The sequence below is a fragment of the Helianthus annuus genome, chromosome 1 (assembly GCF_002127325.2).
Source record: "Helianthus annuus cultivar XRQ/B chromosome 1, HanXRQr2.0-SUNRISE, whole genome shotgun sequence".
Lineage (NCBI taxonomy): Eukaryota > Viridiplantae > Streptophyta > Magnoliopsida > Asterales > Asteraceae > Helianthus > Helianthus annuus.
Genome location: NC_035433.2, coordinates 84,600,164 through 84,610,556, shown reverse-complemented (window position 1 = coordinate 84,610,556; position 10,393 = coordinate 84,600,164).

Sequence of the window (10,393 nt, the reverse complement as noted above, 5' to 3'; positions counted from 1 at the left end):
GGAGGCTGGTTATAAGTGGTATTTATAGGGGGAAGGATTAGGGTTTCAATGGGTTGGGCTTTGTAAGTGTTTAGAAGGGGTTACACCTTGAAACTAGCCCACAAAACCCAACTATATGGGGCTGAATTTTGCTGAATTGGGGCTGCCATATTTCTTTATTTTTTTATTTTTTTAAAATATTATAATGAGTAATTTTGTTAATTAAGTTGTGTAATAATATGCAACAATGTTTCCCCTAACTTGTAACAAGGTGAAATATGAAATAAAACATGATTTAAGTAGGTAAAAAGTGTAATGTACAAGTATGTAACTTGTTTGTAAGTGACAAGTATATGTCACATATTAGATGATTAACCGTTGTATAAGTAAGCATATCATTAGGGGTTTTAAGATATCAACAATTTAAGGACAAGCATGGACATGCATCGTGAATAAGTATCGTATAAGTATGAATTACAAATAAGGATTCGACGTACAATGAATTCCAACGTATGAACATGTATGAATATGTAGATGGTGAATTTAAAGAAATACGAATTTTATTTATGATCCAAGTCTTGGATTTTACAACGAAAAGACGACTACAATAATACAAGATTTCCAAAAATAGCATTACAAGGCGAGCTTTCTAATTATGGAAAGTATGAAAAAGCAGGGCGTTACAGTCTCCCCTCCTTTAGGAAATTTCGTCCCGAAATTTATTTAAGAGGTAGATTTAAAGAGTTTTGGTAACAGTTCGAGACTTGAGATTTTGAAACGTTTTGGAAAGTACGAGATTTTGGGAAGATAAAGATAAGTTTGTAAAATGATTTGTCGAGCCGAAATGGGTTTGAGGCATAAGCAGGGGTAAATAGGTATAGGTAAAACGATTTGAAATGGCTAAAAATTAGAAAGTTCTAAGGGTAATAAGATAAGTTAGGATTTGAATGCTTAAACGAGCTTGATTGTGAACGAGGTTCGTATGAAAGGAAGGAAATAGGAGCATGGGGCGAACAATTGACACTAAATGAACGCAAGTATACGAATGATATGGGCATTAGATAGATGAAAGTAGCATGTTAAGGATGAAGTCTCGTCATGGATAATCGGACATAATGTGTTTGTGAGTTGCGCTTAAAGCTTGTATTAGGTCCAAGAGGTCTGTAAAACGCTGAATTTCCCATGGCATGTTTTACGAAATTTTGGTAACATGGTGAAAACACTTATATATAGGAAGTACCAGCGGCGTATCCACCATGTTTTGACCATGTTACGTCCGTTTCGTCTTCGGAGTCATGTTACGTTCCGTGTATTACCATACGCAGTAGCACACTCTATGGTTCTCATACGCCTATCACTATAATCCCGTGTGCACCCGTGATTATTTTGATCGTCGCATGATCCGCATAGCTTGTACTAGTTGTGTATGAATCGGGGTATACATAAAAAGTTTAGAATGTGTACGTACAAGAATATAGTATATAAGCAAGTCCATGCTTAAGTATGTGTGGGACCCACGCAAGCGAATCCCTCAGGTTACGCTCGCGTATAGGTACGAATGTATGAATCATGAGTAAGGATGAAAGTATGAGCATAAGTTTAAGTATGAATACGCATGTATGTATGAGCATAAACATAAAACGTGTAAGTAGTATGTGTACAAGCAGAAGCATAAAACGTATAAGTAGTATGTGTATGAGTACAAGCATAAAACGTATGAACATAGGTGTAGGTATGAAAAATAAATATTGCGTATATGGTGTACGTTGAGGCATTGCGGATTAGAAAGGCTAAGTATGTAGATACGAACGATATAAATGGTATTATCGCGAGATATCGACTAAAACGTGTATGACGATGTGCATGTATAGTTGTTCCAACAAAACGTTGAGTTTATCGAATCAAAATTAGATTGAGCCTGGTTTGAAAGGTAGAATATAGTTTGTATATGTAAAGGAACATAAAGTACTCGTTGGTTATGCATAACGTATTTTGTAACAAATAGAAATGCAAATTTTGTTTAAAAGGGTTTACGTAATCCGAAAAATGGTCGGTCCCTATGAAGTCTTCTTGCCCACGTGTTTTGTAAATTGGTGTAGGAAAAAGGTTTTCGTTAAAAAGTAAGTTCGTTTCATCAAAGAAGAAATTATGAATTTAGGAGGTTCTTGTGAAAACTAGGATCCTTAGAAGAGAAATTTAGCAAAACGACTTAGTGATTAAAAAAAAATTAACAAATGATTTGTTGATGTTGAAAAGGGTATTTGGTAAAACAATCATATAACTTCTATAAGATCTTATAAGTATTTGAGAAAGGTTGGTTGGATTTTGATTAAAAGTAGAAGGTGAGCATGTTTTAGTGATTAAGTCGAATATGAAGTTCATGGGCAAGAGTTTCATTGAGCCGATTAAATTGATAGGTAGCATTTCGTAAGGTTTTGAAGTTCGAGCAATAAAACGTTTTAAGACATGATTATGAATTTCGCGTATATGAGTTGAGTGAAAATAGATTGTAGAATAAGAAGTACGTTTGATAAAACAATGCATTTTGAAATCGGTATGAGTGGGTATTTTGAATAATGATAAACAATTTGGGTATAAAATCTGATCGAGTTTGCATAATAAGATATTTTGAAGAGACGTTTTGGTAACGATCACCTAGGTAAGGGAATCACCCCTAACTCGTTGGTGATGTCGTTTTTTTTTTTAGAAAAAGGGGAGTGGAGTTAGTCGTCAAGGTAAGGAAATCACTCCAATCTTAATGATATGTCTCCACTCGTCGTTACAAGGAATATGAAATTATATTATATGAAATCATGCATATATATAAATGTATGGTAAAGGTTCAATATGTTGTGTGCATGAAAAGAGAATATCGAAAGTATACTCGAGTTTGAAAGATTGCATCGTATAAAACAAATATTAGAAACACATGTTGATCAAAATTTGGATGGTTCCAAAACGGAACTTTGACTAACCAAAGTGGTCGAAAAGTCTTTCGAATTTGAGGAGCATGCTTTGGCCTAATAGGTAAAATACTCTCGCTGACAAGTCGGTTAACGGTATTTACCCTTCCGGTTACTACATGTCCCAAATCAATCGAAATTTCGAGACTTGGCGGGATTTATGAAAAACAAAATATCAAGGAGTGGAACTAGTCGACAAGGTGCGGGTTTCACCCCTAACTTGACAATTTCGTATCCTAAGTGTGGTTGGTACTCGTCGGGTTAAAATTTAATTTCGACATGTTGACGAGGGTCCACTAGAATTTGAAATTTGAGATTTACCATTAAGAGGTGGATTTCACTCCTAGCTTAATGGCGATATCTCGTGTAAAAAGAAGAATAGGTAGATTGTGAGTCGTTCACCAAATTGTGGGTTTCACGCCTGTTTTGGTGAATTCGTCTCGAGTGTTTACAGATTTAGAATAGTCGAGTAAAATGCATGAGGGAAAGAGTATGTTAAAGGAATAAACAACAAATATAAACGCACAATGAAGCATATTAAGAATAGCACATAATGAGTGGGACAATAAAACATGTATTAGCACATAATAAAGCAAGTATAGCATGTCAAGTGTTAACACATAAGCGCCATATATGCTTAAAAGATCAAAAGAGAATGAATAAGAGAAAATAAGGTTGCATGCAAGTAGTTTCAAGTAAAACATAAGAATAAGGCTCTAAAACTATAGACTAGGCTAAAGCATTCCTACTTTTCCTAATTCCCTATAGTTATGACTCTGATACCAATCTATCACACCCCAACCAATGGCGGAAACATCGGGATGAGACGAAGTGTGAAGATTGCTCGAGACATCATAACACTAATAATTGTGACAAGTATTTAAATAATCCGATTTCATTTCATAAGATAAATTGTCAACATTACAAGAAATTCTAATACAACAAGTTTAACGAAATACATAACAACATAACAAAATTGATACAACATATTAAACCTAAACGTCTATATGTGTATCTAGGCATCAACGCTACTTCCTTTCATAGCATCGTCATCATCAACCTGTAACATGTTTAAAAATACAATTCAATGCAAAAGCAAAGGCGAGTATACAAGTTTGGTACGTACATAACAAAAGATATGTTTTAAACAATTCCTCATAGCAAGCATGTGATTCAAGATAAACATTTGAACATGGCATGTGTCTAACATATCAAACCAAGGAAACGCAATATGCTCATGACATTACCGATGATAAAGGGCGGGTCGTTAATCCTATAGCGCTACATATGTCACGGTTTGGCTCGTACGAAGTTAATGATAAATTCAACACATAAGTTTCACCCAAGTTTAAAGTATCAAGCCATCACGTATACAAGCATGTTATAGGAATGTTAATGTGTTTAAGCAAAATGTTCATGTGTAAGTTTTTGATAAGTAAACATGTTATACCCCAAAAGTGGTAAAAGTAAAAAGGGGGGAATACGAGTATGCTCACAAGGCTTGCATATGCTTTCCGATTATCCAATTGTTGACGAGTAGAGATTTAGAGTCTGAATGTATAAGGGTTAAAGTTCAAGTATGTTTAGAGTCGAGATTCGGTGTTTAAAACAACACAAAAATAAGATATAAGAATAACATGGAAAATAATCATTTAGTACATATGATGCTTGTTCTTGACACTAGGAAACTCGAAGGAGTTTAGATGTTTTCATGGAACAAGGTTCCATTAGAATCGTGACAAGTTATCATAGTCTAGGATGATGTAATCTAGTACCCCGACATATGAACACTAGTTCATCATCAAAGATTCGATTATTCGAATAATATATTTAGGTTATATAATATATGTCCAATAGTTCAAGCATGAGGTAGAAGATTAAAATCTTCATTTTGGTACCTCTAAATGTCATAGAAATCATGTAGGAGGTAGGAAGATCAAGTCTTCCATTTAGGCACCTCTATGTGTTCACCACTACACTTGATGTAAAAAAAAACAACCAAGGAGGGTCATGAACATACAATAAGAATAAGAAATATACATACTAACTAAGAGAAATCATCAAATCATGTGAGAATTGTATGTTTGGACAACCCAAGTTGTTCCATAATCACTCATGTATCAAAGACAAAGTTTGACATGACTTGTGGGTTAAAAACCCTAAACAAAACACCAAGTTTATGAGGTTTAATCCTCTGATTTTTAAGTGTCTCAACCTTGTTTTTAAGCCTAACCAACCACTAAAGTGTTGTAAGCATTAGGACATAGGTTTGAGATGAGATAGACTCAAGTTTGGTAAGAAATAACAAGGATTTCATGAAAACAAAAACAATCAGTGGACTTTGGAGCCTTTTTGCTGGAGTTCCAGGGACTTATTTACTGTGAAAAACCCATGGAAACGTAGATAAGGTCAATACAAAGTAGTAGGAAAAATAATCGAGTGAATCGGATAAGAATTGAGTGAGTTATGCTCATTTTCGTGAAGGGGTGTCAATCTGCTCGAACCCTTGCTTTCAGCTACGGTTTGGGGGATGTTTTGAGAGTTTTTAGTGTTGCAAAAGTGGTAGGGAGGCTGGTTATAAGTGGTATTTATAGGGTGAAGGATTAGGGTTTCAATGGGTTGGGCTTTGTAAGTGTTTAGAAGGGGTTACACCTTGAAACTAGCCCACAAAACCCAACTATATGGGGCTGAATTTTGCTGAATTGGGGCTGCCATATTTCTTTATTTTTTTATTTTTTTTAAAACATTATAATGAGTAATTTTGTTAATTAAGTTGTGTAATAATATGCAACAATGTTTCCCCTAACTTGTAACAAGGTGAAATATGAAATAAAACATGATTTAACTAGGTAAAAAGTGTAATGTACAAGTATGTAACTTGTTTGTAAGTGACAAGTATATATCACATATTAGATGATTAACCGTTGTATAAGTAAGCATATTATTAGGGGTTTTAAGGTATCAACAATTTAAGGACAAGCATGGACATGCATCGTGAATAAGTATCGTATAAGTATGAATTACAAATAAGGATTCGATGTACAATGAATTCCAACGTATGAACATGTATAAATATGTAGATGGTGAATTTAAAGAAATACGAATTTTATTTATGATCCAAGTCTCGGATTTTACAACGAAAAGACGACTACAATAATACAAGATTTCCAAAAATAGCATTACAAGGCGAGCTTTCTAATTATGGAAAGTATGAAAAAGCAGGGCGTTACAGCTGACGTCACCATGAAAGTGACATCTAACAACCTAACAAACTCTATCTACTGATCTATACAACTACTGCTTTGCTAACTACTGATACTGTATTACATTTCATGAGATGAATAAAACTGCTGCTGCATCATTCTACTGTTGTGAACCCAGTAGTACTTATCATGATCAGTAGTTAGCAAAGCACGATATCAGTAGGCTGTCACAACATGCTAAAGAAATGTAAAGATAAAAATGTGATAAACAGTCTCACTGCGGATATGTCAGTAGTTTTTTTACACATTTAGTAAATTGTGACGAGATATAAACTAAATTTCAAACTTGCTTGTTCTGTGGGTTAACACAAACTTGGATATATACGTAACCCCTGAAATCTTGTTTGAAAGGTCCCTTATTCTGAGATACTAGGTCTTTATGCTCAGTGATATCTGGGGTATTATCCTGGGACTTCTGCTGTATGGAAGTACTGACCTTGTCCCCGGATAACACTTTCCGCAAAAGCTTGAAACATAGCTTCGCCCTCAGCATGCTGATGAAACAATAAAATTGATAGTCGCTGCTGTTGAAATCAAAAGATCCTCTAAAGGGGACACACCAAAAGTTGAAGCCGTCATCTCTCTGCGTATACTCATCATTTTTGGGAAGATGGTAGAAATCCAGCTAAAGAATTTTATAAATCAAAATGTTGGTGGGACAGATGTGTTCCAAAGTCACCCAAGGCTGGTGAGGCTTGGGTGGACATTATGTTTGAGTAAAACACCAGACTTGCCGGAGATCCCAAGTTGGTAATCGTGGATCAGGAATCGGCATCTTTCATGTTTAATTAGGATAATTTGAAAGTGTTTGAAATTGTTAAAATTTTACATGTTGAAGGACTATGCCGGAGCTTCCAGGTTGGTAAACGAGGAGCAGGTATCGGCATCTTTCTTGAGGAATTTACTACGGTAATGTCAATCATGCAAACGGTAAAAAGGTTTGTTTATGTTTGTTTACAAGTGGTTAGAAGATTTGACTGTGCATAACTTGTGCATATGGTAAATCAAGGACATTAATTTGTACTTGCATTTTCCTACAAGTGATTGAGAGACAAGATGATGAACCACATCCCCAAACTTAGTATTGATATACCTACAAGTGGTAAAATCAACCAAACTTATTTTCCGGAAAAATCATTTTGATTAAAACAAACTTAAGTGTTTTGAAATCTAAATGAGAAAATAGTTTGTTGATAGGGGGAGTTCTGATTGTTTATGCCAAGTGAATGGCGAATTGATGCAATTTGATATCGGTTGTCATGTTTCTGTACAGTTTGTTTTCAATTTTCGTTAATATGTTTGCATTTTAGGGGCAGTAGAAAATTTCAGAAAATCCAAAAATATTAGAAAATTTGAAAAAGACAAAAACATGATAAAATCCAAAAATGAGTTTGTTGTGAAAAAGAGGAAATGATAGTCCATCAGCGGACTATCACAACATGCTAAAGAATTGGAAAGTTTAAAAGTGATAAACAATCTTACTGTGGATGTGTCAGTAGATTTTTGCACATTTAGTAGATTGTGATGAGATATAAACCGTAAAAATTCAAACTTGCTTATTCTATGGGTAATAACTTCTTGGATATATAGGTAACCCCTGAAATCTTGTTTGAAAGATCCCTTATTCTGAGATACTAGGTCTTTATGCTTAGTGATATCTGGGGTATTATCCCGGGACTTCTGCTGTATGGAAGTACTGACCTAGTCTCCGGATAATACTTTCTGCAAATGCTTGAAAAAGCGCCGCCCTTAGCAAATCGATGAAACATTAAAATTGATAGTCATTGCTGTTGTAAAAAAGATCCTCTAAAGGGGACCCACCAAAAGTCGAGCCGTCATCTCTCTGCTGAACGGAAGTTCTGACCTGAGCTCTCACGGTTTCGCACCTAACCCCTTACAGATATCATCTGTGGTATATTCACCTGTAAGACTGAATATTGGGATCTGGATACGGGAGTATATTCAAGTAGTGGGACACACGGATAAGTTTTAGTTTCTAAGACATTAATATCGTATCTCGGATCAGTTGAACTTTGTGTGAAAATTTAAGTGGACCAGTATACTGACAATCTAGGTAAATTGTTTAAAACTTAAAATGAAATCAAGCTTAACGGTGTTGGTGATTTGTCTCATAAGCTGATATGATCCTCTTACACAAATTCACAAAAATAGTGTTTGTAAATATTTCTTTACTGCATTTTATTTCTCTTATGCCAAAAATCCAAAAAATTTTCAGTGTGTTTTAGCATAAATTTTTGAAAATGTCAAAAATATTTTCGACAACTGATATTGAAAAGTTGATTTTCAAAATTCCGAGTGCTAAACATGATGAACAGATGGGTTGGGTTAGTATGTTGTTTTGAAAAAATGATATATCTTCAAATGGTTCATCAAAGATTAACATTGTAAAATCATTCTTTGATTGTATAATTTTTGCAAGTGATTCATTAGATTTTTACAAGTTATCATCAGAAAATTTATTGTGAGGTAGAGGATATGCAGGTTTCTAAAAGATAGAAAGCCAGGTTCCTATACCTGAAGAATTTGTAATTTCAACATGCCAGACTGCGATCCCAGCATATCGAAAGTGGGAGTCTGAAGACATCCGATTAGAGATTGTTAGTGAGGAGTCTGTTGATGATGATAAAAAGAGAAGAAAAAGATTTGAAGAATGCTTACACTGTGAGATATTTTAGAGAGCGTTCAGACTGATAAAGAATGAAGACGTTGAAGACTCGACACTTAAGACTCGTCAACATCTGAGGGGGAGTCTGTTGGTGCATTCATCTGTCGTCTTCATCTTATGTCGAGTCTGGGTTGCGTTGCGGATCTGATGAAGCATGATGTCATCATGTTGAATGATGACATCATAATCGATGACATCATCATAATATGACAATCATCAATGCAACAGTAAACGACAAGGACAATTTCATTTGAATTTGACTTTTGAAAGATTAGTTTGAAAGGTCCAATCAGATGAGTCCGTTTGAAGGCCCAATCATTTGAAGATTGTAATAGTCTGAGAGGCTGCCCTTTGAAGACTTCCGTTTGAAAGGTGTGACCGTTTGAAGACTTTCAAACGGTAGGGTCTTGTAGTATAAATAGCTTTCATACGATGTCATTTGTAACGATTCAAGATTTGATACCGAGGTGCTGCCGGTATTTTTTCGAAGTATCATCTGAGTTTTGAAACATGGCTGAAGAATTTTACAATGCTTTTGCAACACCGGTTGCCCCTGTAACAGCTGCTGAAGCCTTGTATAATGAGAATGAGATGGGAACTCATCAGAAACCACCGAAACTCATGTACATTGAAGATTTTCAGGGTTGGAAAAACCGATTCGAGAACTGGGTTCAAGCTTACAGATTCGATGCATGGTGCTCATTGCTAAAAGATTATGAGAAACCAAAGAATGAACGTGGATTAGAGAAGGGTTTTAATGATTTTACAGAACCTGACAAGTTTAAATACACAAGTGAAAAGATGATGATCAGCATTCTTCAGCAAGCTGTTAAAGAAGATATTTTTGTGTTACTTCAACATAACGGAACAGCTAGATCCATCTGGGAGGCTTTGATTCAGAAATTCAGAGGGAGTGCTGATATGATCAAAAACAAAAAGGCGTTATTGAAAAAATCATTCGATATGTTTACAGCTTTCGACCATGAAACTACAAAACAAACCATTGATAGGTATTGTCATCTGGTATTGGAAATGGGTAGGTTGGATATCAAGAAAGAGGACGATGAGTGGGTCGACAAACTAGCTGAGGCGTTACCACAACACAAGTGGGGAACTTATCTGATGGTTGTGAAACTCATGAGAAAGTCCGAGAGCATGAATTTGGCTTAGTTTATTCAGAAAATCGAAGAGCAGGAGCTGGATATTCAAAAGACAGCTATCATGACAAATCCAAATGCAAAGCAAGATGTCAGTCTGTACTATCGAGGGAACGAGTTTGAGGCCACTCCCAGTCAAAGTCCAAAGATTAGTACTGCATTTAGTGCTGATGGTTCTGCAAGTCCAAATGCAAGTACTACAACTCAAAGTGGTGGATCTACTTCATCATTCTCAAGCTTTGATCCAAACAACAACACACCTAGCCCTCAAAAGCAAAATTCGAATAATCTGCAGTGCAATGTTACTCTAACTATTCAGAATGGTCAGAATCTGTCTCCTGAAGT